The sequence below is a fragment of the Notamacropus eugenii genome, chromosome 2 (genome assembly GCF_028372415.1).
Source record: "Notamacropus eugenii isolate mMacEug1 chromosome 2, mMacEug1.pri_v2, whole genome shotgun sequence".
In the NCBI taxonomy this organism is placed as follows: Eukaryota; Metazoa; Chordata; class Mammalia; order Diprotodontia; family Macropodidae; genus Notamacropus; species Notamacropus eugenii.
Genome location: NC_092873.1, coordinates 458,069,109 through 458,080,957, shown reverse-complemented (window position 1 = coordinate 458,080,957; position 11,849 = coordinate 458,069,109). Strand labels below are relative to the sequence as shown.

Sequence of the window (11,849 nt, the reverse complement as noted above, 5' to 3'; positions counted from 1 at the left end):
CAGTTGAGTTCTGGTGACCCAGCTCTTCAATACAAGGAGATCTGGTGTTGAGAAAATACGTCCAGAGCTTAAAGGACTACATAAGTACCCCGAAGGGTAGCGAAGTGGTGTAGTAGATATAGCACTGGGTCTAACGTCTGGAAGACCTGAGTTCAAGTGTGGCCTCAGATACTTACTAGCTGTGTGACTCTGGGCTAGTTACTCTACTATATTTGTCTCGATTTCCTCATCTGTAAAATGACCTGGAGAAGGAAACAACAAAGCAGTATCTTTGCCAAGAAAACCCCAAATGAGGTCACAAAGAGTCAGACAGGACTGAAATGACCAAACAATAGGTATCATGAAACCTATTTTACATTGTAGATATGGAAAGGTAATGTGATAGGAGTGACTAAAAAGTTAATCTAGAAACAAGGAAGAACTGTGTTCAAGTTATGTCTGATACATACTGCCTACTTGACTGTGTGGGTACCTACTTGCACCATGCCAATGAAATCTCTATTCTAGTGCCCTATTCTGCTGATGAAGAAACATGAGGCTCAGAAAGGTATAGGGACTTGCCCAAAATCAAAGGACTATGAAGTGTCAGAATTAGAGTCTAGACCCAGCTCCATATCCAGTACTCAACTTTGTGTCTCCCCCAGACTGAAGCATTTGATACTTGTTCTAGTTAAATTATATATTGAAATAGTCTTTCTTTCTTCACTTCTGCCTGAGGGAGGAAAGATAATTAGAGCAAAATAAAAGTAACGTTAAGTATGAGACCTCTACTCCCATTTTCTTTGCCACTTATACGTAATAAAACATTTCACCTTTCAAGGCATGCTGGTCAGTCTTCAGACCAAGACCTTATGAAATTGAAGATGTGATTCATCTTTTGAGAGATCTGTTAAATAGATTTGTAATGAACCCTCAAATTCAGCCTTTAATCAGGTTGAGAAACCAATCAAGAACAAGATAATAATCCAGGAATTGAATCTAGAAGCCCTGTGGCATTGGGGTTAACAAGGAATTTTCTTTGCAAAGAGTAAAGAAGAAAACACAAATGCATATTGCCACTGATTAAAGTACCAAATGGAAGATATGTGTTTGAATACGACGAATAGAAAGCATAATGTTTATGGATCCCACGTCATCAATGTGTGGCAGTCAGACTTTAATTCAACAGTGGACATTCTTCAGTATAGGGGCCCAAGTTTTCTGGAGTCAGCTTGGATGCTCTGAACTACTTAGGGACTTTGGACCAGTTTAAATACTCTATATGAATTGATTGCAGTTTGCTTTTTAAATTCAAATGACAGCTACTTGGCACTCAATTCAGATGTTCTTTAAAAGTCAAAATTATAATTCATTACTTAGCTATCAAGCTGCCTTGCTATATATAGTTATAAAAACAGAGGAAACAGGGGTTACTTCAAGGAACTCAATGGTAAAAAGAATTTGTTTACGTATATTTTATATTCTTGTGGGTTTTTTTTTTTTTGCATTGCTTCGACAACTTTTCTGGGTTCACAGGCTTCACATTTCTAGACTGCTTTTCTAATTCCCTGCTAACTTTTCCCCTTCTTCAATTCCACCTTAAAACATCTGCCCAACCAGCTAGACCAGCCCACAACCTAGCCCCTCCCACTTAGATGATTTTTTTAAAACTTGTCCATACCCAGGCACTGAAAAAGAAGCCTTGCAGAAAGCTAAAGGGATAGACCGATCTGAAGATTCTAGTATACATTCAAGAACTGTAAGCAACATACTTACTCTTCCTTTTTTTTTTTTTAAGAAAAAAATTCCATTCGTTGCTAGTTTGTTAAATTTGTCAGGATAGAAAACCGTGGAAGGAGGCAAAAAAAGGCACAAGTTTTTCAGTCTGCATGTGACTTGACTTTTGAAAGGGGAAGCAGAGCCTTGAGAACGCCTGTTTCTTTTTAGCAAATGTGTACTTGTTTTACGAGGTCTATGAAAAAGAAAATAATCAGAAAAGGTGCTTTACCTAGCTTGGAACCTTGAAAGAAGCTTTTAAAGAGCAGTTAAGGTAGTGCTGTACCACTTCCACGTGATTGTGTAGCCCAATGATTGCTGTTCCTTAAACTTTAGCACTGTGACTACTTGACAACTCAAAGACTCCTAGGAAGAGATGGATTATATTCTCTTATTTGATTCTCTCTGAGTTTTTCTTCTCTTTTCCTTGTTTTCTTCTAATTTCTTCCTTTCCTCCTCCTTCCCTCCCCCTTTCTCCCTTTGTTCCTCCCCTTCCTTTCTTCCTTCCCTTTCTTCCTCCCTCCCTTCTTTGCTTCCTCCCTTCTCTCCCTCCCTTCTTCCTTCCTTCCCTTCTTCCCCCCTTCTTCCTTTTTCCCTCCCTTCTTTTCTCCTTTCTTTCTTCCTTCCTTCCCTACTTCCCTCCCTCCTTCCTTCCTTCCTTTCTCTCTTTCTTTCCCTCTTTCTTTTTGTCTTTCTTTCTCTCTTTCTTCCTTTCTCTGGAAATTCCAGATGTTGCAACATGAAAGAAAGCAAAGATTAATGTAGGATCTGGACCAGTGATGTCATTGGTACTGTGAACTTTCAGGTGATGTAACTCTCTACCAATGAAGATTCTCTGCAATTTATAGTATGAGAATTGTCTAGAGCACCAAAAGGGTAAAGTGACTTATCCTGAGTCACATAGCCAGTACCTGTCAGAGGCAGGATCTGAATCCAGGTCATCATGACTTCAAATTCTTCTCTCCATCCATTATTTCACTGTGCCCCTAGACTTAAAATGATTTTGGCAATATTTGTTTATGATGGAATATCACCTATTAGTAATAATATAGATGGTCAAAACAATAATTGTAATCTGACTTGCAGTAACTACAGCACAGATAGAGATGTTTGAAGGAAGATGAATAACAACAATTTTGTAATTTGAGAGTGGAAAATGATTTAGGAATTCTATTTTGGGGTAAGGAGATTTAAGGAGGGAAAGTAGAAAAAGTTGTTTTAGAATGGAATAGGCAGAAGCCATGAAAAGGAAAGAGAAAAATATAGATTTTGTTTTGTGGCTGTTTTAATTTAATTTAATATTGTTTGCAGTTTGTTAGTTGCCTTTCACAATCAAAATTATTTTATTTCTTAAAAGAAAATGTAAAATTCTTTTCTTATTTGTGTTAGTTTGTTGGATTAGGTGATTTTCTGTGCATATGTTATCTTGCTCCATATGTATTCTAAATATAGGTAGAGATTTTTTTTAAAAAAAAGTAGCTTGGGACTGGATAAAGATAAAATACATTCTTTGGATTTCAAAATAAGTTGGATGATAATAGGAAAGACACAGGATTGGGGGTCTGACTAGTTAAGGTCTCATCCTGGTTCTGCCATTAATTTTTTTTTTGTGACATTTGCAAAACTATTTAATGAGTGTAAGCCTCAGTTTCCTCATTCGTAGAATGACATGGTCATATTAGATTAACATCTAACATGAATGATCTATGATTCTACATGATGTAATCTAACTTTACCACAACCTAGAATTATATTTTAATTTTACTTAAAAATAACCTTATCATAAAACACAGAAAAAGAAATTTGCACCTGCTATTGGTGGATGACAAAAAATGATGTATCAACTAAAGCTGGCAGAGCATGCTGGGATCAGCATTGCACCATTCATTTGTTCTGGAAGATGCTTTCTATCTAAAAAAAAATGAGTGTCTAAGAGATAGTAAAAATGCTCAGACTTCAGCAGCTAAAATATCTCACTGCTCCATGTAAAGCAGTTCAAACAAGATTAAGAGGGAATGTTATTAGGAAAACTGGAAATGAAAAATAACAACACTTCTTAGAAGGTTTCACATTTTAAGTAGCCCATATAGCCATAAGCAAGCCTGTTTCTCCAGTTCATTTTAGGTAAGAGATTGGAATCCTCCCCTTTAATGGAGCATTGTAAGAGTTAAATGGTAACTGAAGCAATTCTTGTGAAATGTATAGAGAAGTAAATGTTTAATCTGTATATGCAGAAAGCAGTTTACAAACTTCCTGTAGAGGAAGCACTTTTTTAATTGGAGAAAATAGAGCTCCTTCTGAACAATTTAAGTAATTTAAAAGTTTTTGACAAGAATTCTTGGTTTAGGGTGTTGGAGAAAAATTGTGAAGCAGATTCCTGAATCTCTGACAATGTTTAGTAATAGAAATAAGTGGTTCTTATTCCTAGCCAACAGTAAGTCCTGTTAGCCCTGCTTATCTACAGAGTGTGGTACTTTCAAAATTAGAACACTTTAAAGGCAGGGAGTAAATGGAATAGCTTAAGATTATATCCATTTAAAAATAGTTTGCAAGTAGAAAAGAGGAAGACCTAGAATTAGTTTGTGGTTCATTTTCCTTAGACATGTCTTACACTAGCCAACTCCTTTTTTTTTTTCCATAGCTTTAGAAAATAAAAACTAGAAGCTTTGTGTCATACGAAAATATTCTCCAGAATGTTTTCATGACACATTGAATTACTGAAACTTACAAAGAACTAGTTAAAAAGAACTAATGGTATGGAAAGGAAATTTTGACCCCAAATAAAGTCCTTAAAGGCCCCTCTTCCTCTTACTCATTCCTCCCAGCAGTGCAAGGGCTTCTTGTATTGCATTTTAGACTTTAGTGACACAGCAAAAAACAGGACTTTTTGATATTCTTCTTCTAAGTAGATCAGAGATTTGTGAAGAATAAACCCTCATAAACTGAGTACCACATCTTTAGAAATTTGGTATCTCTGTTAAGTGTATGTGGTTAACTGAAGTCACTTTCTGTGTACACATATGTAGGAGTATTTCCCTGCTTCAGAAGATGCGTGGTTTCCTGTGAGATGCTCTTTCTACGGATAAAGATAGCAACACCTCCACACCATAATAGATCTCTGATAAGACTTCACGAAATGCCTCTTAGGGAATGAGTGAAACCTTGAGTTAGGAGGTTGTAGGTTGGCACTGTATGACAATGTAACTTGGTGACTGGTGTCTTGTACTACTAGGAAGTTCTGAGTGAACGCTGTGTCAAGGCAGTGAACTCAAAGGGTGACAACGCAGTCATGGACAAGATGATATCCACAGATTTGGTGGGTATCTTTCTTTTTAGGCATTTTAGAAAGGTAGTATTATGCAGCGGAGAGAGGGCCAGGAATCAGGAAGGTCTAGGTTCATTATGTCTTGCCTGTGACATATGGCTGTGTGATTTTGGGCAAGTCACTTAATGCCTCAGAAAATCTCTAAGACCATAAGTTACAGAGAAGTTGTAGATTTCCACCAGGGAGAGAAGTTTCCATGTTAAGGTGTTTCAAATCTTGACGAAATATTAGGTCGAAGCAAAAAAATCATATTTTTAGAAATATATATATATATATATATATATATATATAGTTCTACAGATATAAGAAGCCTGCTAGATGAATGAAATTATAAATTATATATTTTTTAGCTTTCTGTTAAAAATATAACCTTTATTCTGAATTGTTCACCACAGACAAACCTGTTTTTTGCAATATAATACACTAGCATGTCCTACCGAGCATGATTGTCCAGTGAATTAGTGGGAAAGCTGTGAAAAACTGAATGTTTCTGCAGAATCTGTAGCCATCTGGTTCAACTGATACCTGAAAGGAATCCTACTTCCAAACAGTATACTTGACAAACAGTCATACAGCTTTTCCTTTTCCAAGGAGAGGAGACCCATTCCACTTTTGTGTTAACTTGCTTGGTAGCAAACTTTCATCCACTGAGCCTCAATTGGCTATTTTGCATTTTCTGGTCACCGCTCTTGGTTTTTTTTGCTGGGAACAAGCCAAATAAATTCAATTTCTCCTCCCTTGTTGGTCTTTCATATAATCATCCTGGTTGCTGCTCTGGAAAGTCACCAATTTATTAATGTCCTTTTTTAAGTCATGGTGGTTCTAATTAAAGACAATGTGGTCTACCCAGGGCCCAGTACAGGCTAATGTTGTGAATAGTGGGGTGGTAGAGAAAATTAAGCCTGCAAATTATGAAACTATAGATTCCACATTGGCATTGATTGGGGTAGGATGGTGATAACAATTATGCTGATAATGCCAGGAACCGAACCCAGAAAGAAGGCAGGGATTCTACCACTGAACAACTAATTATTGTACAGCAACAACAATTATAGTAACTTGGAGCACAAGAGAAAAAGGAAATCACAAGAATTAAAAGTCTACATAAAACTGTAGGATTGTAAGAAACCAGTATTCTCTGCTTGTATTCTCAAACCCTAAACAATGTTTTTCAAAACAGTTACTTTTTTTCCTTTTTTTATGTTTTTTTGGTAAACAGTATTCATTTAGACATTTTTATTTTTACACTGGCTAATTAAGTTGCAGAAATAATGGTATTAATTTGGTTTTTTTTGAGAGGATTCTTTCTCTGTGTCTAAAAGAGTGAAAGAGTGAGGCTGCTTAGCTATGATATCAAGATGGCCTTCATAAAATTTGATGCCTAGAGCTAAATTTTGATCATTGACAGTATTAAAAAATGTTTTAAAGGGTTTTATTAGTGATCTCTATGCTGAGGTGGAGAAGTTGGACTGATAAGACAGGATGACATGGAGGGACAGCATGACATAATTGAAAAAACACTGGATTTGGAGTTACAGAAGCTGGGTTTTGCTAGGGCCTCTGTCCATCACTCTACTGTGGAGCAAATTGATTAACATTTTGTACCTTAATTTTCTTATCTTTAAAACAAAAAAGTTTGGAATAAGATATCTCTAAGAATCTTTCTATTTCTGAATCTATAATGCTATGATTCAAAGAGATTTAAATGAGTGGTAATTCTTGGTTATCAGGTTCTGAGTACATGATGGACCTATGGAGGAAGTTTGTGGAGATTATATTGTATAATTATATAACTCCAGTGATCATACATCAGACTCTGTACTGGGTATTTGCTGTCCATCATCTGTCTGAGAAAAGGACACTAAATCCCACAATCTTCTAGATTTATGATTATATGACTATTATAGCCACTCGTTGGTGCTCATTTTAACACATCTATAAAGAAAAATCACCCAACAATTTTAGACATCTCTAAAAGACTGTCAGTTGCAGAGAAGGTACAGAGTAGCATTTGTACAAGGAGTTTCCTTACCTAGGTTCAACCCCTATCCCTATAAAGGAAATATTGTCACCCCATTTTATAGAGGTGCAAAGTAGGTTTATAGGATTCAAATAATCCGTAATCAGAAAACACATTTTAATCCCCTGATATGACCAGCTGTGAAAACCTAATGCTTAAAATTAGTTTATTAACCAGTTTTATCTCTCTATAAAATCAGTAATATCTTTCACCAAAGTGCTCCCATATACAATAGAACTTATGTACTCCTATATACCTAAAGTACTTAGCCTCAAATTGTATTGCTTTTTCTTTTCTTTTTTTAAAATTAGTTTTATGTTAATTGCTTGTCTTTTTTTCAAAATGGCAAGCTCCCAGACATGATAATAATACCTTTACATTTCTATATCTGTTTTCTACTGAAGTTCTGTTGCATTATCTCATTTGACATGAAGATGACTGTGGGTTTTTAAAGGTCATGCTAGTGGACCATAAGCTCTTCTAGGTCCTGTGAAGCTTGGAAGGCTTTCTTACAAAGTGTGTATCATTTGAGGCCAACCAAGTTTGGAGAGGCTCATTACTGGGGATAAATATGTTGAGTCATGGACAGCAATTTGCAAAGGTCAAGTTATCTACATAGAATACTTCCACTTTCTTCTCAACCCATTTTAATATGGCATTTTCCATTATTTCTTTACTGTAATTGCTCTCTCTAAGGTCACCAGTGATCGTAATCTCCAGATCCAATGAGTTTTTTAAAAAATCCTTATCCTCTGTTGGATGACCACAGCATCGGATATGCTTGGCCATTCTTTGAAGTGGGTCTCCCCTTGTTCTGCTCCTATCTATCTTCTCTCTTTCCCTAATTCCTGATCTTATTCTCAACTCGTTAAGGTGGGTGTTCTCAAATTTTCTCCCTTTAGACATCTTTCTGTTCTCTCTCCCTTTCACTCTCACAATTTGTTCCTCCCTCTGTGCAGATAACACCCCATTCTCTATCTCTAGCTACGATCTCTTTTCTGAATGTCTCTAACTTCCTTCTTTACTGTTCTGCTCCAACTTCCTTCTGATTTTATGCTTTCTGTGAATGGTATCACTATCACTTTTAAGTGATTATTCCTTTCTCCCCATCTCAAACTGTCACCAGTTCTTGTTAATTCCATTGCTACATCCTCTACATCTGTCCTCTTCTCTTCTTCCCCCCTTTTAGTACTCATTGACAGCTGCCCACACTTTTAGAATTGCCTCCTTTTGCCAATTTGGCAATTGCCTCCTAACTAATTTTTTTCTTCTTTTAATAACCCTTGATTAATTTTCTTTATGCATAAATCTGGTCATACTTTTTCTTTTTTCTAAAATCTTCAGCAGCTGACTATTGTCTACCAAGTAAGGTTCAAACTCCTTTGCCTGAAGTCAAAGACCCTCTGTCCTGCCTTTTCAGCCTTACTTTTCATCCAAGTACTCTATAGTCTAGCTGAACTGGATGATTCTGTGTCCTCTGAACAGATCCTACACATCTGCCACTGAATAATACTTTTTCATGCCAGTTCCTACCTCTGTCTTTCCCTCCTCCTGTATTCCTGTTAATATAAAAACTGTCCTAGAATACATTGATAGACAATACTGTCAATCATACTTACCAACAGAGACATTTTAATAACTGACTTATAATATGCTGAGCAAAGTTCCATGGTAAACAAAACTCAATAAGCTACAAGCAACATTTTTAGAAATCTTATGTAGGTTTTATTTACAAGGCAGAATGGATATGATGGAATTTTACAGAGGACAGAAGAAAAAGGTAGATTTACACCTCAGAGAACAGATAGCAGAAAGAAAAGATCTATATCAAATAAAACAAGAAACTAGTCAGTCAACACCAGAGCTATTACTTCTATCTTGAAGCTGAAATTTTATGAACAGAGTAGGAATTAACCCGATAGCACTAGGACTATAGTTGATGTCTCAGCTTGTTTTTGCAGACTATAAATGGTTACCTGACTTGCTCTCAAGAGGAAATTGTGGTACTGAAGTCAATACTAAAATTTTCTTATGTCATTATCCATTTTTAAAAACACCATTGAAATGCCATCTCTTATTCATAAAGATCTTTCCTTCTTGGATTGTAAAATGAAGGGATTGGATTGTATGATTGTTGAGGTCCCTTATGGGTCTAAACCTTCTGCACCCACCTATTACCGCAAACAGCATCATTTTTTATTGAATATTTTGAATTCTAGTAGTCCGTGTCTTATTCTGTTATTAGACTTTAAACTTATAGTTCTATGGGGACACAGACCTTGTCTTATATAAACACTACTTTCCCCTAGAGTCTAGTGCGAGACTTTGAACACAATAATAATAGGAGCTTAATAAATGTTTTTTGGCTGGGTTGTGATCTAAGTCAGTAGAAGGAGAACCCACAGGAATGAAATCATAGATCCTTTAACTGAGTAAAGAGTTTGGCAGTTTACAAAGCACTTTCACAGATATTATCTCATGTAATTATTATTATAATAATTATCTGGGAGGACGTAGGCTTTGGCAATGTTTTGCCTATTTTACAGACAATGAAACTGAGGCTTAGGGAGGTTGTGATGCTAGGACAGTGTAGTGTAGGGGAAAGAATGGGAGCAAAGAGATCCAAAAACTAACCGTGTGACCTTCATATAAAGGAATAACAGTGTAAAGGATTTCATCAGAGAAATGAACAAGTGAGAAAAGGACTTTGGCAAATATCTCATCTGATCTTATCTGATGGGTAGAGGTAGGCTTTGGCAATGTCATGCCTACTTTACAAATAAGTTAGTATCTATATATTGTTGAAAGAGGGAGAGAAAACCCCAGGTCCCTGGTAAGTTGGGTGGACCTCTTGTGGAAAATTTAGAGGAGGTAAGAATCACAAAGGATGGGTAGATACAGGTTGGGATCAGCATCATAGGAGAGAATACCCACATTAATGAGATCATAGATCCACTTGAGTATGTAGGCAACTCATTAAATAACACCCTCTCTGATAGACAGATGAGTTTCTGTTATCTGTCTGTAAACAACAAGGGGTTTATAGGACGATAGAATGAGAGATCAAGTTTTAAGGAATCTTAGAGGTTAGTAAGTTCAATAAGGTGAAAGAGAAGTTTGTAAGATTCTTTCCAACTTTAAAATTCTATGATTCTATGAATTATCCGAAATCACAGGACTAATTAAAAATAGTACTAGACCTAGAAATACAGGTTATCCATTTCAAGACCCATTCTCATCTTGCCACAGTAAATTTTATTGCCTCTCTATAGCTGAAGAAAATGAAAATTTACGTATTAATTTTAAGTTGACAAATGAGACCTTTAGGTAGTACTTTTGGAAAAAAAGTTATATTTTATCATAACCCATTTTAGATTTTTCAGAGCTAGCAGAAGATAGGGTATAAGAATGAGAAGTGGTAGAATGAGGAGAATAATCATATATTTAGCACCTACAATGTGCAAGACTCTGTGTTGGGTGTTTTACAGATATTATCTCTTTAGTACTTTCCATCTTTCCATAGCAGAACCTGAGTCCAAAACCTACATATCAAATAGTGAGAAAAGTGGAAGATGGAAAGATAATCTCCTGAAAGAGTCCAGGCTTTTGACAGATGCCCATTCTCATCTTTTATTTCATAGGTAACAAAATAATTATGGGATAAGCAAACAGTAGCCTGCCTACAGATGTTTTCTAATAGAGCCACAAAGAAGGCAATAAATAATTCTAACCCAGGTGTTAGTGGTGGCAATGGTGGAGGATATAGCTTACACGGGATTGATGAGTAATATGGAGAAGGAAGGTCCCACCAGAATGTTATATATTATGCATTATGCATAGTGGCAAACTGGCCACAGTTAGCAAATGATATATTCATCTGAAGAAAAAAACTATATTTTAATTCATACAATGAAAATTATCAAAAATGGAAAAGAATTCTAAGGAAAAAAAGATCTTTGGTTCAGTCCAGTTTAGACAAGCTCCTCTTGAGCGCACTATTGTTTTGAGTTTGCCAGGTTCTTTTGCCGTTCTAACAACATAAATACCTTTAGGGCATAAAGGGGTAGTCCACCCTTTCAGTAAAAGATTCCACATTGATTGAACTGTTCTGCTCTTTTGTCTGGGTCACTGATTGACAATGATATTAAAACAAGTTGCCTACCACTTTTTGACAAGCAGCAAATAGCTTCAGTAATAGTTCTTCATCTGATAATCCTATATTCTATTACTCTCGTACATTCTAACCCTGAACTGTATTTCAGTGAAATGAAGGTAACATACATAACTGATTGTTTATTCAAATTATATGCTTTGGGGAGGAGCGCTTGTTTATATTGCAAATGTTGTTCAAAATGACTTTTTGCACAAAAGGACATTGATGAACCTGAAAGCGTCCAGTGGAATCTGGGATAGAGAGTCTGTATCATACCAGGATAGGCTGACAGTACTGGAGATAGTTGACAGAGACAGAAAGACAGAAAGCTTTGGGTTGTATGTTAAGTCATTTTCACATATCTGAAGTGATGTCACATGGAAGAGGGATCAGACTTGTTCTGTTTGATACGCAGGGCAGAACCAGTAGCCTGGGTGGAAATTTCAAAAAGGAAAATTTACACAGTACAAGGGAGAAACAAGAACAAAATGAAAAAAAACAAAAATTTTGCTAACAACTAGAGCCATTCATGGCTGCCTCAGAAGGTAACCTTTGGAGTTCTTTAAAGCAGGGGAACCACTTGATTGGGATGCTGC

General features: G+C 36.2%; 1 protein-coding gene across 1 annotated transcript in view; it reads left to right on the top strand.

The window, feature by feature from the left end:
• The first annotated feature begins 1,632 nt into the window (after positions 1–1,632).
• Positions 1,633–11,849, top strand: part of PLA2G4A (phospholipase A2 group IVA) — a 168,444-nt gene continuing 158,227 nt past the window's right edge. Inside the window, exon 1 of the mRNA XM_072648363.1 lies at positions 1,633–1,738. The gene's annotated coding sequence lies outside the window, so the exon portion shown is untranslated. The remainder of the gene's footprint in view (positions 1,739–11,849) is intronic.